Here is a 22734-nt window from a genome sequence, read left to right as displayed (position 1 = left end):
TGTGGTGTAGGTCACAGATGAGGTTCAGATCCCATGTTGCTGTGGCTCTGGTGTAGGCTGGTAGCTGTAGCTCCAATTCGACCCCTAACCTGAGAACTTCCATATGCATCAGCTGTGGCCCTAAAAAGCAAAAATAATAATTTTATATATATATATATATATATATACACATATATATATACACACATATATATATGTATATATGTGTGTGTGTGTGTGTGTGTGTATAAACATTTATAAATTGTAAGAAAGATGCAATTCAAATTACAACTGTCATGGATCTTGTTAAATATAAGAAAGAAAACTAACATGAGCCCTCTTGAAAACACCGAGCCTTAAATGATTTTGATGGGAAAAAATTCTACAATAAATTCTCATAGTACCTCCTTTGCCAACATTATACAAGATAAAGACAACTAAAACTAAAACAGGATCTGTGTTGAGCCATCTTAAAAACTTCTATTGAAGAAATTCACATAGTGCATGATATCTCTATACTTTGAGTCAATTCCAAAATACTAAGAGGAAAGAGTACATGATGAATGCCACAACACAGAACCTAGAGGCTCACTGAAGATAATTTAATCTGGCTGAATTATGCTTGCTCTTTAGCAGCATTTTTCAATCTGGAATGTTTATTGAGTTTCACTTTGTTAGGGTCTACACATTTAAAACAATTTTTAAGATACAAATAATAGATCTTTAAGTATGGAGACATGTCTCCCAAATGTGTATATGTATGTATGATTCTATACATATTTTATCATACATATGTAGAATCATATATAGAATATATATAGAATATGTATAGAATCATATATACATATAATAAATCCATATATATATTCATATATATATGAACCAGATGGAGATGATAGCAAAGAAGATATTATATATAATAGAATTCAGTCTGAATCTGAAGGCCTAGGAACCGTGGGGAATTCATGGTATAAATCCCAATCTGAGGGCAGAGAAGATGCAATAAGGGGAGTTCCCGTCGTGGCGCAGTGGTTAACGAATACGACTAGGAACCATGAGGTTGCGGGTTCGGTCCCTGCCCTTGCTCAGTGGGTTACCGATCCGGCGTTGCCGTGAGCTGTGGTGTAGGTTGCAGACGCGGCTCGGATCTTGCGTTGCTGTGGGTCTGGTGTAGGCCGGTGGCTACAGCTCCGATTCAACCCCTAGCCTGGGAACCTCCATATGCCACAGGAGCGGCCCAAGAAATAGCAACAACAACAACAAAAGACAAAAAGGCATAAGACAAAAAAAAAAAAAAAAAAAAAAAAAAAAAAAAGAAGATGCAATAAGTTGTCCCACCTCAATTAATAAAGCAGGAGAAAGAGCAAAGCTTCCTCCCTCAGCTTTCGGTTCTACCCAGGCCCTCCATGGACTGGATGATGCCCAGCTACATGGGGAAGGTCATCTACTTTACTGAGTCCACTGATTCAAATGCAAATCTTATCCTGAAAGATTCTCAGAGAAACCCAGAAATAATGTTTAATCCGGGCATCCTGTGACCAGTCAAGTTGACACATAAAATGAACCACCCCAAGGAGTGAGTGAGAGAGAGTTTGTGTGTGTGTGTGTTTGTGTGTGTGGTTGAGCAGGAAGATTATTTCTTTAAACTTTCGGCAAAAGCCTGTTTTCACAGAACTCTGTGAGTTCTTGGATTCTTGTTTTTCCTGCCTAGAGAAAATGTTACTATATTATTGCAGATTTACATATAAGGTTTGTTGGGCAGCAAAATGTGAACTCTTTTTAATTTTTTTCTTTTTAGGGCTGTACCTGCGGCATATGGATATTCGTGTGCAAGGGGTGAGTCTGAGCTGCAGCTGCTGGCCTGTGCCATAGCCACAGAAACAACGGATCTGAGCCACATCTGCCTGGCAACTACAGTACTTAACCCACTGAATGAGGCCAGGGCTTGAACTCGAATTCTTACAGACACTATGTCGTGTTCTTAATCCACTAAGCCACAATGGAAACCCCCAAAATATGAACTCTTGGGGAAAATGAAATAAAGGTAAATATCCCCCTTAGCTGAGATCAGTAGTCTGCTCTCCAAAAAGCAAAATCTACTAAATACCTTTGCATTTACTGCAAATATGACTTTGGGCAAATTGTATATCTTTTTCCCATTTTATCATCTGTATAGCTTATATAGTTTTATTAAAGATTAAACAAAAATTAAGTTAAAAGTTTTAGGTAAAATGTTTAGAAAAAGTTCCCGGTAGACATTAGATGTTCAACAAATGTTAGCTATTACCATTCCCACAACTATTAGTCTTGATGTTTCTTTTATTGTTAGTTTGCTATTTTATACTCACTAAAATGTAAATAGAGCTGAATAAAATGGTTATGAGCAAGTGCTCTGGAGTCAGGCTGTCCAGCTTGGTATTTTCATTATGATATTTTATTGATTGAAATATTTTAGTCTGTTCTTTCCTTAAGGTTTTAGTATTAATATTTTATCCTAATTTTTGCTGGGTTTTTATAGGAGATAGTTGGTATTTACCTTAGAAAAAATAATCGCATGAGGATTTCTAAAGGAAATATACATTAAATTGCCATAGGTTTAAAAATTATGTTACCGTTCAGTATAATAGTAAGAGGAAGAGTGTTATTCTAGAAATATAAATTTATAGCTCCAATTATATAACATAGGAGAAACAAATGTGTGTAGCACTTTGGGTAAATTATAACTTAATGTTCTAATCATTCTGAGAAACATGGATAATGTTAAAAGTAAGACAAACAAATAAAGGCCCTCCACACTACATATGTGCATTGAAGAATCTTCTGCTTCCCTCAGGTAGCTCTATGATATATATTTGCAGAGTGAATGGAGCCAAATTTCTCATTAGTATTAACATCAGAATATAATGTGTCCTATAGTTGGAAGAGAAAAAGATCTTAGATATAACCCTATTTTATAAGCATTGTAGGGTAGACAGTGCACATAGGACAGGGTAGTATGTTGGAAGGAAAGAGTAAACAAATCTCTAATTTCAAAAACAATTAGAATACAGGTGAGCTATTGTCAACAATATGGTGCAGGGCAGTGTTGCTGTTCTACAGTAGTTTACATTACCTAAAGAGGTCAGTTAATCAGTTAGAGCCATTGGTATAAAGAAAATGTGATACACACACACACACACACACACACACACATACACACACACACACACACAATGGAATACTTCTCAGCCATAAAAATAATGAAATAATGCTATTTCAATGCGGCAACATGGATGGACCTAGTTATTATCATACTAAGTGAAGTAAGTCAGACAGAGAAAGACAAATATCCTATGTTATCACTTATGAGTGAAATCTAAAATATAATACAAATGCACTTATTCACAAAACAGAAACAGACTTAAAGACATAGAAAGCAAAATCATTGTTAGCAAAGGGGAAAGAGAGTGGGGGAGGGATACATTAGGAGTTTGGGCTTAGCAGCTACAAACTCTATGTATAAACATATAACCAACAAGGTCCTATTGCATAGCATGGGGAATCATATTCAATAGCCTGTAATAAATCATAATAGAAAATAGAAAAAAAAACACTTTTTTTCCATTTAGGGTAAGATATTCCAAAAGCTCATAGCAGTTAGAGCTCTTAGAAATAAGTGCCAATTCCACATCTTCCTTGGATAAATCAATACAGGTATTACTGGGTTCCCTAAGGTAGACTGGAATACTTGGTGGTATGATGGATTTTGAAAGATTTTATCACTCCACCAAGATAATGTTTTCACTAGCTAGCATTCAGACAAAGGCCATTACATCCAGTTAAAACCCAAACCACTTCAGTTTTAAAACAACAACAACAAAAAAGCAACAATAACAGAGAAAAAAAAAGAATAGTAAGAAGAAACAATAAGCATAAGCTTATCAACTCAAGGACCAGTTTAAGGACCATTAGGGAATGGTACATGTTGAGAGAACAACTAGCCAATGTTTGTTTGGGTAATTTTGAACCATTATGTTTAAAGCATTGACTTACCTATTTGTCTTCCTTAAATCAGGGAGGAAGAAGAGAAGGGGAATGATGGTATCAATTGTCCACAGGATATTTATTGGGTTAAAACTCCCTTCCCTAAGCTACTGATCCAATAAAAAAGAAAGGAAACAAACTAGGAAATGGGGCAATAGGGATTACAAAGGACTGATGCTATTTGAGAAACTGGAGCAATTTGTACTTTGAAAGGTGATACCAGCTGGCATCAATTATGGACAAAGTAGTTGCCTTAAACATTTACAATAAAAGCTTTAGGAAATCACCAAGATTATGATCTGGAATTCAAATGAATTCAGTTTTAGGGCTAGTTTACTTCAATCACAATTGTAAAACACTATTAAGTTTTGGCTAATTTCATCAATAAGAGCATAAACAGGCAGTAGATAATGCAGCTTTTGCTATTATTTTATTTTTCTTGAATTTTTATATATTTTGTGCAATGACAGTGCTTGGATCATAGTAGGTACTCCCTAAGTATTGGTGGACTGTACTCATGTGTCTGTATGTCCATAGTACTATTTTTTTTCTTTTTTCTTTTTTTGGCTTTTGTCTTTTAGGGCCGCACCTGCAGCATACGGAGGTTCACAGGCTAGGGGTCTAATGAGAGCTGTAGCCTCCAGCCTATGCGACAGTCACAGCAACGCCTGATCCAAACCACGTCTGAGACCTGGACCACAGCTCACAGGAACACCAGATCCTTAACCCACCGAGCGAGGCCAGGGATCGAACCTGCAACCTCATGGTTCCTAGTTGGATTAGTTTCTGCTGCGCCACGACGGGAACTCCTGTTATAATTTTAGAACAATGTAGTTGATGAAGAAGGGCACCGGCAGATTTCATTTAGTTTCATAAGTTCTAGAAAATGTTTACTTAAATTTGATAGTGGTAAAATTACCAACAATTAAATCAGGAAAGATCATTCTTACTGAAGTCGTTTTGTTTCACTTTGCTTTTTTCGCCACACTTGCAGGGTCTCACAGCTGGATGTCCCCTGAGCTAATTACCCCAAAGAAAGCAGAATGTATAAAATACTGATAGAAGTGCCTTTTAATACACTCTTCATTTCCAAATGTACTGTACTTGTGCTTGTGATTCACTGTGATTGTGAAAAAGATGTTAATTTTGTGTGTGTAAGTCATTAACGTGTTTCTAACTAAAGGGAATATTTTGAAGTTGGAAACAATTTGGGTTTGTCTGTATTTCTGAACCAAGTTTCAATCTGATGAGTTCAGAAATTAATTGTTTGATAGTTCCTTAAATACATAATTTAATTGATTAAAAGATTACCCTTGCAGAGCTTATAATATGAAAAGACTTATTAGATAATGATCACCTTGCTGATGCCTAGCAGGGACCTCAAAAAGCAGAATGATCCTAGCAGAGTTGTACATAATACCCACAGAAAATTAGTGGTGGTCTTTGCTGTCTTTTTTATGCATTTTAGATGCATTTATATTCACAGAATGTAAGAAAGTTGGGCTTAGAAATTATTGAAAGATCATTGCTTCTACATTTCCATGTGTGTTCAATTTTTTTTTAATGAAGAGTTAAAATAAAATAAAATGAATATGTTTTAACAGTTCTCTCCTCTCACGGGACCTCATAAGTAAGGCATGTGTTAATTCGCGTAACCTCTTATCCTTAGCATCCTTTGGTTGTGATTTCTACTTTCATAAGAAAGGGCATTAATAGGAGAAGGAATTTAAAATATCAGTTCAAAATTTTACAGCTTGAAATAGCTCATCCTTCAATAATTAAGTCAATAAAACTAAATTCAATTTAAACATGATGCTGTTTTTTAGGCCTTGTGGAGTCACTACAATTAGTAATTCATAATTAGTATTTTATTGATGTCCATGCACTCACTGTGTTGTCAAGCATAATCAAGACACTATGACAATTGGTCGTTCTTTGATAAACATTCAGAAGCATTGCATTAATTATGTGCCTCCCAATTATATTTGAGGTTAATGAATATATGTGAATATTGTGAAGATGAATTTAAAGGACAGCTCAACCTTAATTATAAGATGGTTTTTTTCCTAATATTCTAATTATAACTTTCCTAGTTATCAGCTCTCAGACAAAATGAAGCTTATCTAAAACATTAAATTTGAATATTGTTCATACATAATAATATTTTCTAAAATAGTTATTGACTCAAAACAGCATTCAATGGAATTTCTGAACAATATGATGAATAAAGAAGCTATAAAGGAGTTTCCATCATGGAGCAGCAGAAACGAATCCAACTAGGAACCATGAGGTTGTAGGTTTGATCCCTGGCCTTGCTCAGTGGGTTAAGCCATCTGGATTTGCCGTGAGTTGTGGTGTAGGTTGCAGACATGGCTTGGATCGTGCGTTGCTCTGGCTGTGGCATAGGCCGGCAGCTGTAGCTCTGACCGGACCCCTAGCCTGGGAATCTCCATGTGACGCAGGTGTGGCCCCCCCAAGAAAACTATAAAGCATCTTTGAGACGGAGCTAAAAGCAGGGAAATCATCCACAAATATGATGAGTAGAAAACATTACATGATTTCATTTATCTTTGCTTCTGTGTTGAATATCAAACTTTATAGAAGTTGTGTTAAATATACACATATTTTCAATTAGGATGAGAATGAGAGTCTATGATAACATCTACAGAATTCAGATTCTGTATCTTATTGGAGCACTATCTATAGAGTTTCAAAAACAGAAATTGTGAGTTAAGGCTCTCAGCTCACTGGTAACCATCCAAGATGCAGCTGATACCCTTGCTTTTGAACACTTCCTGCTGTTTCCTTATACTGCCCAAATCCCTGAGATTGAAGGGCCACTGCTCAGGCAAATAATCCAGAGTCTTCACAGTCTTGAAAATATGGGGAATATTGTGTCCACGGAGTAGGGAGTAAAAGGTAAAATATGAATGAGAAAAAGGAGGAGAGAGAGAGAGAGATAGAAATAGAGAGAGAGAGAGAGAGAGAGAGAGAGAGAGAGAGAGAGAGAGAGAGAGAGGAGGAGGAGGAAAAGCAACCGAACACTGGGAAAAAAAATTCCAGGAAGCTATTTTTCCAAAAGTTTAAAAAAAAGAAAAAAAAGTTCTTTTCTAATATGCAAATAGAACAAGAGTCATAAGGTACTAATTGGGCTTTATTAATTTTCCAAGTTTACTTTAGTGGATGGTAATAGGCCTGGGAATTGGGGGGTGTGCTTTCTTAACCAGATATTATAACCATCTAGATATGTGGTTTTAAAACACACCATTGAACTTTCTCTCAAATTAGGGTCTGGAATTGATAGGCTATGAAGTGCCATACTAACTCCAAAATTCAATGCCTATAAAAACATCACCATCATCAAACACCATGTTTTAGGATTGGAATAACTTTTTATTCTTGGACTGATGAAACTTAAGCAATATATTGCAAATGATCATTGTTAAAAAGAGAAAACAACAACAGCGAGTGAAATTTTACTATATTACTGAGTCATGAATTTTGGTGATCACTATGAGCAGGTATATTTTTCAAAATTATTTATGTATTTTTTATGTTTAATATACAAATTTTGTTTTTAATCTATGTTTTGTGTTTTTAATTTATTTTAAAATGTGTTTATATCTAAGTAATGTGTTAGACTTATTATTTTTAAAGTAAACCTCGCTTATATACTGTTAGTGTCCTAGGATTGCTGTAATAAACTACCACAAATGGGGTGACTAAAAATAAAAGAAATTCATTCTCTCACAATTGAGGAGACCAGAAGTCTGAATGCAAGGTGTTAGCAAGGTTGGTTCATATCAGCATTTATCCCATAAGGCTGTTATAAGAATTAAATAAGAATATAGTGATAAAGTGTTTAGAGCTATGCCCAGAAATACTATACAAGTATTTGTCAAAATAAAAGGCAAATGGATGCATCTATTTATTCATTAAACAGCTATACACTGAACCTATTATACATCAGGTGGTGTTCGAGGTGCTGAGCATACAGCAGTAGATAATGGACTATAGACTGTGAAAGCAGGTTCTTCTTATTTATTGATAATATGGACACTGTAACTGGACATATCGTGAAGAAATTACCTCAACAGATCTTTTATTGCATCAAATTTTGGACTTTGTACTTTCATACAGTTTCACTTCAATGGTATTTATATAAACGGAAAAGAACCTTCAAAGTATTTTTTATTTCATCATTTCTATCATTTCACAATACATGCGTACAGGTATATATGTATGTGTATATGCATAAATCGTTTAATTACAACAGTCTCACAAAATTTGCATAATCTAAAAGCAAAAAGATCAGGTGCATTGGAAGCCAGCAGAGTAAGACATGGTAATCACACAAAGGAGAAGACCCAGAGATCGGATCCAAATTTTAAGCTAAAATTCCAGGCAAAATTTTAAAGTTTTTCATGGCTTTTCCCTTCATTGTCACTTCATGCTCTTAGCTAATTCACTTCGATCACTACCAGCCACTGAGCACTTAACAGTTTGGAATCTAATGTTCACTCTGAGTGTTCTTAATATTATGAGACCTTAAAAATATTCAGGAGTTCCCATTGTGGCTCAGTGGTTTAAGAACCTGACATAGTGTCCATCAGGATGTGGGTTCGATTTCTTGCTCAAGGCTAAAGGATCCAGCATTGCTGTAAGCTGCAGAGTAGGTGGCAGATGAGGCTTGATCTGATATTAGTGCCATGTCTGTGGCGTAAGCCAGCAGCTGGACCTATGATTCAACTCCTCACCCAGGAACTTCCATATGTCTCAGGTGTGGCCACAAACAAAATAAAATAACGAATTTTAAAATATTAAGATTTTCTTATGTCATCTGCTTGTGGAAAATTTCTTCAGTTTGGTTGTGGTGATGAAGATACTGGTAATGGTAATACTAGCAGAAAAAGAAAATTTTAATTATGATTTTTATTATTGCTATGACATTATTATTAGTACCACAACATATGGCAGCCAAAAATTCAACCTATATATCAACTCAATCCCAATTATGTCACTTTTAAGTGTCAGCTTCAACAACTGCAAATATATAAATTATTATTATTATTTTAACCTTTTTATACATTGTTTTACCATCAAAATATCCATTCGTTCATCCTGGATAGTGAATAAGTAGTTTCTTTGCTTCCACGTACAATTTTACTATAGTTTCTGTTCCTTCAAGCTTCTCTAGTTGAACAAAGTTTTGAAATGGTGATCTGTTTTTTTAATTTTATTTTTATTACTATTATTTGCTTTTTAGGGCCGCTCCTACAGCATATGGAGGTTCCCAGGCTAGGGGTTGAATCGAAGCTGTAGCCGCCGTCCTATGCCACAGCCAAAGCAATGCCAGATTCGAGCTGTGTCTGTGACCTACACAACAGCTCATGGCAATGCTGGATCCTTAACACGCTGAATGAGACCAGGGATCAAACCTGCATCCTCATGGACACTAGAGATATTCATTTCCACTGAGCCACGATGGGAATGTCTGCTCTAGTTTTTTAAAAGGATATCTCTTAATATATCAAATGTTTCTATGTCACTAAAGTAATAGGCATTCCCCTCATCTCTCGGTAGTCAGAGAATTCTTGCATTTGTTGCAGAGAAGCCCCAGTGCCATCCATAGACATAGCCAATGGGAACCTACTATTATGATGGAAAATCCAATCAAGGCATCCATAAGGAAGCCTTTTAGAAAGACTTGTGCAGAGCAGGCTATGTCTACCCTGGCCTCATGAGGAAACTGGCTGTATGTAGCAATTTTAGGTTATACATTCAATCCTTTATTAATGATTTAATAAGTTTGTAGGCAGAAAGATAACATGACAAGAAAGTAACAGAAGTCATTCTCTTAGTGATTTAGGCTTGTGCAAGACTTTGATGCTACAAATAGACTGAAAACTGTTTAAACGCAAGCATTTACCATAACATCAGTAAAAGACATTATTGAGAAGTTTAGCTAATAATATATTTGGAAGTAGCTGTTTAAAAGCAATACCTATATTTGTATAATCCAAAATTGTGAATATAATACATCTAGAACTCCTCTTATTACTGCAATTGCTATTTTTGAGGTAAATATAAGTGTTTAAGAGCAGTATTCTCTTTGTTTTTCCATTTGATTAAACTAAAAACAAAAATTGAAGCTTTTCTTTCAATTTCAAATGCTTGAGACAGTATTGTTTTTTTCTACGGCTGTTCTAGTCTCTGTAGGAAAACTTGTATTAAAAGTACTCTACTTAAAAGAGACACGTGCACCCGCATGTTCATTGCAGCACTATTCACAATAGCCAGGACATGGAAACCACCCAAATGTCCATCGACAGATGATTGGATTCGGAAGAGGTGGTATGTATACACAATGGAATACTACTCAGCCATAAAAAAGAACGACATCATGCCATTTGCAGCAACATGGATGGAACTAGAGAATCTCATACTGAGTGAAATGAGCCAGAAAGACAAAGACAAATACAATATGATATCACTTATAACTGGAATCTAATATCCAGCACAAATGAACATCTCCTCAGAAAGGAAAATCATGGACTTGGAGAAGAGACTTGTGGCTGCCTGATGGGAGGGGGAGGGAGTGGGAGGGATTGGGAGCTTGGGGTTATCAGACACAACTTAGAATAGATTTACAAGGAGATCCTGCTGAATAGCATTGAGAACTATGTCTAGATACTCATGTTGCAACAGAACAAAGGGTGGGGGAAAAATGTAATTGTAATGTATACATGTAAGGATAACCTGACCCCCTTGCTGTACAGTGGGAAAATAAAAAAATTATAAAAAAGTAATAATTTTGCCCTAAAACAGTTAATATCATTTTGTAGGACTCAGAGTGTTTTAAAAGTGTCCAGAAAAGAAATTTTTTTTGTAATTACTTTTTTAAAAAAATTTTATTGAAATATAGTTGATTTACAGTGTTGTGTTAGTTTCAGGTGTACAGCAAAGTGATTCAGTTACACACACACACATAATTCTTTTCTGAGATTCTTTTCCATTGCAGGTTATTATAGGATTTTTATTTTTTCTCTTTTTTGGTAGGGGTGCTCCCACAGCATATGGAAGTTCTCAGGCTAGGGGTCAAATCTGAGCTAATGATGTTTTAAAAATATCTCAAAATATACCCAATGATTACTATTTGGATCAAAGCCTGAGTATGACACGAATGCCTTATGTGCAAGTCATCCACGCTCTCTCAAGTTGCTAAATTACAGTATGATATAGTGGGTGCTGGGAGTTTCCTCCCCAGAGTTGGCCTGTGGAGGAAGGCTGATTATTCAACCCAGTGATGAAAGTGGCTCTGACATCCCTGATGCTAGTGCAAGTTGCTTCCCACACAGAGTGGGAACTTTGAAGTCTTAGTACTTCAGTCCTTAAGTTTCCATGTTTCAGTCCCAAAAACAAAGTATAGGGAAAAAAAAAAAAAAAAAAAAAAAAAGCAGCTGCATGAAAGAATCTCCACGAATAGCCTGAATCAGTAGAGAGTGAACAGGCGTTCTGTTGGACATATTGATTCAGCTTGTAATTTTCCCATGGCTTCTTAAAAACCAGAATGCACTTAGATCCTTCTCTGTATAGCACAATATGCCATTGATCTTTTCAGGAAAACATGTTGGTTCAGAAGGTTCAGAATATCCATCCACTGGAGCTTTTACAGTGGGAGTTGTTGGTTCCAAAAGCAAAGCTTAATCGAGATCTCTGCAGAGTTGTAGTGAATGGACCTGAATGAAAGGGATGCAACGAACAGGAAATTATTCCTACCAGATTTCCAAGGTCATACCATGTAAATGTGAATCTGACCAAGATGAGAGGTAAACTGCTACTTGTAAATCCAGCCATGTTCCCTTAGGGTAATATACTCCATCACTGCCTCAGAAACTTTCCTGTTAATGGTTAGTACTCCTGCTACAAAGAGTCCTTAGCCCATTTGCATTGCTTAAATATAGCATTTATTAGGAAAAAAAAAAAGAATAAGTATAGTATAGTGACAAGAGATAGAAAAGAAAGCTTCAGAAAATAAATAATATTCGAGGAACTGCCATTTTCACTCACAAATGAAAAGAAGTATGTACTGAGTGACTACTCTGTGCTTTATATGTTTGGGTTTGGTGGGGGTGTGAAGGGAGAGTATAAAGATGGTTAAAATATTTCCAATGTTGCAAACATTTAACACATTTAAGTGAATATAAAAATGCAAACGAGATTTAAATTGGAAAAGAGCATAAGGAATGCAACAAGGATGCATGAGGTTAAAATTATAATCATATGTAAGAGAATTTTGAGGACATATAAGCATAAGTGTTCAGAAAAGGCCTGTGAGGGTGGACACAGATGCTAAATAGAAAAATGACAGGGATGAGAGAAGGCAGGGGGTTTGAGAAACCGTATTTCAGGCAGATAAAACACTGTATACAAGCACATTGAGGAATACAATGAATAGAATTTTTTGGGAAACTTTTAATACATTACTTTGGCTAGAAAGAAGCATTCGAAAAGCATTTGGGAAAATCAGTAGTTGGGTAGTAATATTACTGTGATAGTTGAGATCTCTGTGATTGAAAGACAGTATCAAGTTTCAAGTAAGGCTTTTTGCAGATACCAGATACGCTGGGCCTTTGCCCAAAATAATGTCTTGTGTTACTTGGACTATCTTTTTGTTTCTTTTCTTTTCTTTTTTTTTTTTTTTTTTAAGAAAACTTTTCATGAGTTTTCTTTATTTTGGGAAAAAAAAGAAAAAAACTCATTGTAGAGTTCAGTAAAAATTATTACTTCTGAGGACCTGAAAATTGTACCTCTATCCTCGCTTCTTCAGTTCTTAATTTTGAACACAGTGGGGGTGGTTTTTTTTGCCAGGATCAGTGTGATCAAACACAAGGAACATCCTAGATGTTTCTACCATCTACCATCCTAGAAGAGCTACAGGAGAGAAAATGTGGTTTCTGTATTTTTCGGTAAACTTTTTAAATTAGTTCTCAAATGGGGCATAATTTTAACATTTGTAATATTTTAACATTAAATTAACTGCTGTTCTTGTGTTGCTAAGTTAATTTTCAATGAATTTGTACATTTAAGTAGGTAGATTTAGGATTCCTATTAAAGACCTAGAACTTGTATTCACTTGAACTGAGATACTGTAAATTTCTCACAGCTATCCAGTGAGTATTTTGTAAAGATTAGGCAAATCCACACAATTTCAATATCTAACTCATGTTAGAGAGCTGTTGGCTATACATCGAATGACTAAATTGTCTAGTTATTTTAAGAAGTGATCCTATTCTAAAAGTAATATGAGTGTTAAAGCCATATTTAAAGAAAATAAAATATTTTTCTATGTCAAATATATCATTTAAAAATCTGAAAAATATTAGACTGTGAGTTTTCACTGAATTAATATTCTTATAGAATGGTATAAAAAAATCTGTTCTGATGGGATGTGTAGACTATACATCTTTGCCATTAGCCAAAATTTCTAACTCTTTGAATTGGAGAGGAAAATAAAACAAACAAATGTACCTTAAATATCTCGTAACAGAAAAATACAAAATCAAGTGGAAAAAAATTTGAGTTAGAAATTTTAGATTTTGGTGCTTTTTGCTGTTGTTGTTTTGTTTTACTATGTGTAAATGAACTAAAATATATACCTGAGGGGTTTCCCCTTGTGGCTCAGTGGTTGACGAACCCTGCTGGTATCCATGAGGACGCAGGCTCGATCCCTGGCCTCGCTCAGTGTGTTAAGGATCTGGCAATGCTGTGAACCATGGTGCAAGTTGCAGACGCATCTTGGACCCCACATTGTTGTGGCTGTGGTGTAGACCGGCAGCTACAGCTCTTATTCAACCCCTAGCCTGGGAACTTCCATATGCCACAAGTGCGGCACTCAAAAGAGAAAAAGACAAAAAACAAAAAAAATAAAACTATATACATGGTACTTCTCATAATTAGGACTGGTAACTACTTCAACATTTGTAAATTGCCCATATGAAATTTCCCTCATGCCTCCATCATGCAGACTGTTGAGACTGAGAGAACTCAATGTTGCCAGCGATGTTGATACTCCTGCTATAGTTCTGGTGTTATGTATGAAATCCATGACGTGTGTAAAACAGAAGCAGGACATTCAGAGTATCAGGAAACAGCCAGGCTTCAGTACAAATCAGTCTTCCTGGGACCAGTCTGCCTGTCCTGGATGGTCAGTCATGTTCTAAGCATGTGTGGGTGATTAATACATCCAGAATGGATAGTATATCTGAGCTGTTAAACGTCTTTTCAGAGGAGTCTCTCCACCCAGACTTTGAGTGAGAATAGAGTCCTCAAAAACTGCACATTGCCCAGAGGGTGTGAAAAATCTTTATGTTTTCCTTGCACCTTCTACTAGGCCTGGAAATAGCCTCCTTGTTTTGGCTTGAATTTGACCAAAAGTTGAAAGTAAGTGAAAAGACTAATTACTAGGAAACTTACAAGAGCCTCCCAAATCTCAAAGACAGGGTATCTGCTCTTATCCCAGCTCTGCCAAAGACCAGTTTCTACCTTCTCCTCAGTAAGGATGCTCCACAGGCAGGGAGTGGGGATACCTGGATGGGTGAAGAGAAGGCTTAACTTAGGCTCTGAATGAAAAGAGTCTACCCTCTTACCCCACCTCCCAGCCCTTCACTCGCATCCCTCTTGGTGTCTTAACTGCACCCAAGGTCTCTGTCTTCTCTCCCAGGATCTTTGCATAATAAGGGCTGATGTGATGAAAAGAGCTAATTGATTTAGCTAATTGATTGCATGGCTTGAGCTGTCTGTTATACCTTAGTGTCTGTGTGAATTTAGGTAATTTAATTATCCAGACTAACTGTATTTCCTCATGAGTAAAAAGGAGTTAATAAGAGAATGAATCTATATCATAGTTCCACATGAAAATTAAATAAGAAATATCCATGTAACAAAGCACCTGTCACACAATGAAAGCTATCAGTAAAATGCGCACTTGTGTTCTTAACTAAAAAGTGCTTAGGCCTGTTTCCCAAAGTTTTCCAGACATGGTTTTCAACTAATACGTGGATGTTTGGTGATTGACTTCTATGTTATTTAAATCTCTCCTCTGGACTTTGGGAATCAGTGAAACCAAACTCATATGGAACCTGGGGAAATGGAGCTACAGGTTCCTCAGAGAGTTTATTGAGCAGTGCAGCATCTATCAACCACTGGTCTAGTGTGTCAGGAAAATACCAGTGAGCCAAAGTGTTAATGGTTTTAGCTTTATGGAGATTACTATCCAGGAGGAGAGACAGACATTAAACAAACAGCTGAACATAAAGGTAAAATTTTAACTTGCCCTACTGCAACAGATGAAAAGTACATAGCATTACAAGAACATGTAACATGGAAATTTGGCCTAGATTAGGGCATCACGAGATTTACACAAAGAAATGTCCTTTGGACAGCATAACAATCGCAAGTGTGGAATCAGGGGCCAGGGTGCCTGGGTTCAAATCATGACTTTGCTCCAAGGCGGAAGAGTGATCTGGGAAGTTGCTTAACCTCACTGAGCCTCAGGTCCCTCATGAATCAAATTCAGAGAATGATAGTGTTTATCAAGGCTTTATAATGGGAAGCTAATGAGTCAATTTTTGTAAATTCCTTAGGACTGGCATGTAGTAGAAAATTACTATTTTTAATAATTTCAGTGCTATGATTATTACTTGCTATGATTTGTAGATTATTGTGGGTTAAAGAATGAAGTGAAGGACTTGGACTGGGAGAGAGTTTATGAGACAGGAGACAGGGTCCTAGGGAATGGAGAGCAAGGGAAATATTATAAGAGGAGAGATTAAAAGGGAGAACACAGGAATTCCCTTGTGGTTCAGTGAGTTAAGGATCTGGCATTACTACTGCTGTGGCCCTGGTTGGTTGCAGCAGTGGCTTGGGTTTAAACTTCCACATGCCTTGGTCGAGGCCTAAAAAAATAAATAAATGAAAGGGAGAGCAGAGGGGAGGCATCACTGGCCAGCATTCAGGATTCCCATCCTTCTTATTCTATGGAGATGAGATTGCAGAGGGCAAGGGAGGAGGAAAGAAGGAGGGGATGGAGGCTCTTGAAATGATTCAGTTGAGAAAAAAATATCTGACGCTATGAAAGCAGTGGTTGAAATAGGTGCACAGCTCATTTACTTCTTTTAACCTCACATGAAATTAGGTGTGGGGAATGGAATATGAACCGTGACACTTTCAAGTCTAGATCATAAAAACTCTCTCACCTGATTCTTAACTCTCTCTCTCTCTTTCTTTTTTTTTTTTTTTTGCCATTCCTGCGGCACGTAGAAGTTCTGGGGCTAGCAATCAAACCCAAGCCACAGTGACAATGCTGGATCCTTAAGCCATTGAGCCACCAGTGAACTCTCATTATTCTCACTTTTTAAAAAATGTATCTTTTTATGGCCATACCTGTGGCATATGGAGTTCCCAGGCTAATGTTTGAATATGAGTCACAGCTGAGGTCCACACCACAGCCATGACGACACCGGGTCCCAGCTGCATCTGTGACTTATGCCACAGCTTGCAGCGATGTCAGTATTTAACCCAGTGAGCAAGGCTAGGGATCAAACCTGCATCCTCATGGAGACAACGTTGTGTCCTTGAACCACTGAGCCACAACAGGAACTCCCAATTAAACAGGTTAGATGGAAAAAAAAAATTGAGAACTCAAAGGGGAAAAAAAAGGTGGAAAATCCTGAGTTCCTAACATTAAGTATGCATTATGTTAATAAAAGAGGTTGATAAATACCTGTTTACCATTCACTTTGATTCATCAACTATTAGCATTTTATCATTCACTCTGTCTGTGATCGATAGGGACAAAGGTATATAGACAGAGATTTATATAAATATAATATATGGGATGTAGTCATTGGAGTACTTCTTTCCTAAGTACTTCAGTATGACTTTCCCAAGCACAAGGATAGTTTCTTTTCAGAACAGAAGAGCAGTATCACACTGCAAATTTAAAATTACACAGAGACCATGTCTAATTTTCCTCAGTTTTTTTTTCAAAATGCCTTTTATGTTTTTCCTATGCTCTCCTCCTAAGGAGAATCCAGTCCAGGTGCCTGCATTAGATTTATCTGTTGTCATTTTCCGGTGTCCCACTCCAAAGCAGTTTCCCTCCTGCCTCTAGGCATTGTAACATGGAATTCATGAACAAGTTTCAGCTGACTCCCTTGATAGAGTTGTGTTATATGACAGAGTGTTTGCTAGAGCTTTGGGGTAAAAGAAACCTGGATTCTGAACCTCTGTACCACTTCCTGGCTGTACAGCATTTATCAATTCAGTCAATCTCTCTAAGTTACTATTTTCTTCCCAGTAAAATGAGACTAATGATAATAATAATAACAACAATAATAATAATAGTGAGGCCTAATTCATAGGGAAGTTTTGAAGATTAAAGTATATAAAATATGAAACAAATTACTCCAAAACTGAATTCAAGAAACATAAGACATGATGAAGATAATGATGTGATGATGAGATTATGGCTGGTGTAACTTTCATTGCTAGCACCACTGCTGAGGCCCAGATGCTCTTCTCCTCTAAGGTACCAGTTTGCACAAACAATTCCCCCTCATTATCTCTGCATATAGCACCCCTTTAGTCCTGCCTTCTTATCTCTGCATATAGCACCCCTTTAGTCTTACCTTATCTCTGCATATAGCACCCCTTTAGTCTTACCCTCTTATCTCTGCATATAGCACCCCTTTAGTCTCAAAATCATCCCAGCTTGAACAATGAATTATACTTAACTGTCTTTATCTCCCTGCTAAAAAGGAACTCCTGGTTGATTTGCCAGTTTCCTGGCTCTCTTGCTCAGATGTCCAACACGTCACATCACCAATGGAGCCAAGCTGACAATGTCCCTGCACTTCCCCACACACACATCTTTTCTTCTTTCTCCTCAGGAAGGCAGTCCTTTGAGAAGAGAGTCCAGACTTTGTTCTTTTATTTTCTTTAGGCTTTATCTACCCATTTCATTGTTATTTGTCTTTGTTGTAGCTTTGGTATCACTGGTGACTTAATATAATAACTTGAAACATTTTATTTGTTTAGCAATGTCCTTATAAATTTCTGTAGACACCCTCCGAATCACCTATCTGTCTAACTCTATCCCCACTCCTCTGCAAACACTTCGCTTTCTGTTTACATTCTCTCTCTGCTTCCCCGTTGTCCAGACCTTTACAGTCAAGACAGTCAAGTGAAGCGAGAAGAGCATTATGTACTAAAGAAAAGAAAAAAAAAAAAAAAACTAACACTAACAACAGCAACAATAAAAGGCAGACTTATCCACCACCACAGTGATAAAGGAAGCAGTTCTCTTGTGGCACAGTGGGTTAAGCTTCCAGCATTGTCACTGAAGCTTCTTGGGTTGCTGCTGTAGCACGGGTTCAATCCCTGGCTCAGGAACTTCACATGCTGTGGGTGTGGCCACAAAATGAAGCACACAGAAATTGGTCCAACTCAGGCTTAATGAGTCCCCACCTCCTTGTGACTATGCAAGGCCTGATTCTGAGCATCCAGACAAATCTGGTTTTAAACTACATTATCTTCCCTCTCTCTCATAGCTAACTCTCACATGCTTTCTAGAGCAAAAATAGCAATTCCTGTTTGGGTAATTATCTTGTTCCAGGAAATTGAGTGTAACCATATGATGCTCTAGATTCCCCTAAGCTTTAAGACTTTCTACTGTTTTGTTTTCATTTCTCTTTCTTTTCCTTATGCACATAGATGGTGGTGCTAAAATTAGGAATAGGGACCAAGGCAAAATGAGAAGTCACGACAGCAATATAACATGCTTATCCTGAGCTCTTGGTTTTTACAAAGAAAGATATATTTTATTCATGTCAGGAAAAGCTACAATCAATAGGTGATATTCCTAACAATTATTCTTAGTGATTTGACAACCCACAAGTCTAAATTTGGACATTGCTTTAATTTCCAATCTTCCTTAATGTACATGGGTGTCGGTGGGCAACACTGGGGAGTAGATGTGGCTGGACTGAGCCTTGTCTTCTGGTGTCATGAGCCCTTTGCCTCACTAGTATCCCTCCCTGTGGTCTGTCCCTGCATTCTCACTCCAGAGAACTTATATTTCCTACCCCTTACCCCAATATACCTACCTAGTACCTATTATTTTAGGAATGAGACAAAAATTACATGGTCATTATAGTTATATAGGTAAAAAATCTTGGGGAACCAAAGGGGGCTGAAAATGTCATGCTTTTTCCATTAACTCCATGAATGTTAATTTTTGTCAAGATATATAAAATGATAAAGCAATCAATGTATACATACACACACACACACACATATATATATATATATATTTATATATTCACCATCTATGCACATATTCAGCCAAATAATTGGACTTATCATGTTGGCACAGACACATTAGACATTTAGTTTATTGCCTTATTTGAATAGCATCTAGGATGTTCCTGCTGTGGCTCAATGGGTTACAAACTCAGCTAGTATCCGTGAGAATGTGGGTTTGATCCCTGGCCTCACTCAGTGGGTTAAGGATCCTGCAATGTCATGAGCTGTGTGGCTGTGGTGTAGGCCAGCCACTGCATCTTGAATTCAGTCCCAAGCCTGGGAGCTTCCATTTGCCACAGGTGCAGACATAAAAAGCAAAAAAAAAAAGAAAGAAAAGAGTAGCACCTAAATTCAGGTAGCTCAATCTCATAACATATCAAGATTTTAATTTCATTTTCTATAAAAATGAGACCATTGGAGTTAGAAACTTCCTTCTGACCAGCTTTAGTGGATGAAAGCCTAAGCAGCCATTGTAGTCACTTAATCTTTTATTTATTTGTAACAGATTGTGTCAATTTTAATCAATTAAAATTATGACATGTTATTATTTAGAACATCAACATAAAGTTGGAGATGTAAAGTTTTTGCCTGCATAGAAAGTTAATTACATATTTAAACTTACCTTAAGTATATACAGTCTTATAATTTGTTATAGCCTAACAATTATGTGATCTAAAAGTGCAATGCAACCTTAATTTAAAATTATTGCAGCTCTTTAATTTGATATTGGTTTTCAAGGGGAAGGATAATTAACAAAGGGCAGAAACTTTCCTAATATCCTATCATATATTCTGAACTTATCTGTTCATTTCTATGCAGGTTAATATCATTAAATCAAATCTCAAGGAACTTAAAATTGATCATTTCTTCTTCAACTGTGTTCAATATATGTGCAGTTCAACTAAAGGATTAAAAAAAAAACCCGCTGAGCTGAAGGTTAATAGCATTTTTTTTTTTTAAGGAGCAAATAACAGATTTGACAAAGCAAAGGATAGAAAAATGAATTTCTTGACAGGAGAGGTTGTTAAATATCTGAACCAGCTCCTAAAGGAGTTTGTAGAGCTGGAGGACTTTACTAACAGGAAGTATCTTCCTATCTATTCTACAGATGATGGCTGGATGAGATTATGACTAAAGAGAAAAAAATTGCAGGTCTGATAAATACAAAAGGAATTTGCTAACACTGTGGGTTTTAGATTTATTTTGAAGGTTTTGATAAAACCAGATTTAAGGAGTTCATGTCGTGGCTCAGTGGTTAACGAATCCGATTAGGGACCATGAGGTTGAGGGTTCCATCCCTGGCCTCGCTCAGTGGGTTAAGGATCTGGCGTTGCAGTGAGCTGTGGTGTAGGTTGCAGATGCGGCTCGGATCCTGGGTTGCTGTGGCTGTGGTGTAGGCCGGCGGCTACAGCTCCGATTAGACCCCTAGCCTGGGAACCTCCATATGCTGCAGGTGCAGCCCTAGAAAATACAACAAACAAACAAAAACCAGATTTAAGTCACACCCCATTATACAATCCAACTAGAGAAGAAATTTGATTGTGAGATATTTTGGAATAAGAAAATGAAAAGAAATCATTGTCTACTTCATGTTAATACACTCAATCTCTACTGTGTACAAAACAAAAGAGTATTATATTCCTGTGATGTTTGTGAAATACTGTGGAGAAAGATCAAGTTTATGTAGCTGGAAGACAAAAATAGGAACTGACAATCAAATTCCTCTTATAGAGAAAGACAGTCTTTGTTTAGTTAAATATTTTGTTGGTCCATTTTGATTGTAGAAATTTAACCCAACTGAATGTTCCCTGATGGGCCAGGAGCCAGGAAAGTATACAGACTGTCAGAAAGAATTTGTTGACTTGACTGCAAAAATGAACAAAAAAAAAAAAAAAGAGGGGTAGAAAAGAAAAGTAACTCCGAACAATTATAATACAGGATCAGGGACACAGGTGCTCTGCCCCAGCCCTGGTCTCAGCCTCTTGCCCCTTCCTTGAAATACTGTGTGGTCTCCTCCAGTGGCCAAGACCATCCAGGGACTGAAGTTATATCTATGCAGCATCATGAGCCCTGAGGAGGATCTCTATAGGTCAAGGGTCCTTTTCCTCCTTTCATAGCCTCCCTAACACTTGTACAACCCCCTCAGTGGGATAGACCAGAATCCCAGAGGGCTGAGCTCCATGCAGTCGTGTGGAGCGGCTGTGCATGGCTGGGTTCCGGGAGCGTGGCATAGTCTGCCAATCACTCTCTCTGTATTTTTGTTCTGATCAGAACTGTATTTTTCCACAGGATAAGTAGAGATGAGGTCACCCAAATGGGTGACTCTGATCATGTAGGTCACTCAGAATGCAGGGTTTGGTCCGTAGACTTTCAACTCCTGTTTTTTGGCGTGAGCAGTGAGTGAGGGGATGAGGGCATGTGTTTACCTCAGCACTGCCTCTGGTCTACAGCACCGGGGAGCTTCAGGGGTGGTAGTAAACATACCTTACCTGTGTGCCATGCTCTGTGGGCACCCAGGCAGTCACTCTGCTATAGCTACAAGCTCCTGGTCACCTATTTACCTGTGTGGTTGTGTCATGCATCACTCATCAGGGGTGGCTGCATCTATGTCCTCTGAATTTTTGAGACCATTGCACCAAGGTAAAGGGGATCTAACATGTCACAGATGTGAGTAAGGGTCAGATACCTCTCCTAGCCTTTCCTCCCCACTGGTGGTGGCAAGTGGAAGATGCCTATGTGGTGAATATTGAAAGAGATCAAATTCTGGAAATACACTGATTATGGCCTAAAGGGTTCAAGAGAAGTTACAGATGAAAATGGGCTCTTTAAATTTACTGCTCTAAAATTCAGTGTGGTATACTTAACATGACCCAAAAATAAATTGTCATTTTCACTTTCCTGAATAATCTCCGTGAGACTTCTCTTTGTCATCATCCTCAAAGCCCATAAGCAGCTTTTGAAGGAGTCATTCAGGTCAGTGCTCAAGGATGGCACAACAGATGATGCAGCATCATGCGTACCTGCGAAGCCAACAGTAAGTAAATGGTTTTAGGGAGCTGCGGGGGTAAGAAGATTTATATTGTCTCAGTACAAATCACTTCTAAGGAGTCACAGGAATGTGGGTAGTAGCTGTCACATTTTCTTATTATCTTTTTCTGTTGTAGTAGATACAAAATTAGACAGTGTGGTGGGCAGCATTCTTAGATAGACCCCCAAAACTCCTGCCCTTGAATTATCACTTCCCTTTCTTTCTTTATAGGGCTGCCCCTGAGGCATATGGTGGGTTCCAGGCTAGGGGTCAAATCAGAGCTGCAGCTGCCAGCCTACACCACAGCCACAGCGATGCCAGATTTGAGCCGCAACTGC

At 37.4% G+C, this 22734-nt stretch overlaps 1 long non-coding RNA gene across 1 annotated transcript in view; it reads right to left on the bottom strand.

The window, feature by feature from the left end:
* Positions 1-20314: 20314 nt before the first annotated feature.
* LOC146397833 (uncharacterized) overlaps positions 20315-22734 on the bottom strand; it is a 430149-nt gene continuing 427729 nt past the window's right edge. Inside the window, exon 9 of the long non-coding RNA XR_014823726.1 lies at positions 20315-22388. This is a non-coding gene — a long non-coding RNA (uncharacterized LOC146397833). The remainder of the gene's footprint in view (positions 22389-22734) is intronic.

The sequence above is a fragment of the Sus scrofa genome, chromosome 13, assembly GCF_054392235.1.
Source record: "Sus scrofa isolate SSC_HxYL_T2T_F1_AM1 chromosome 13, Sscrofa_HxYL_maternal_Yorkshire_Landrace_v2.0, whole genome shotgun sequence".
Lineage (NCBI taxonomy): Eukaryota > Metazoa > Chordata > Mammalia > Artiodactyla > Suidae > Sus > Sus scrofa.
This window is presented reverse-complemented; position numbering and strand designations above follow the sequence as displayed.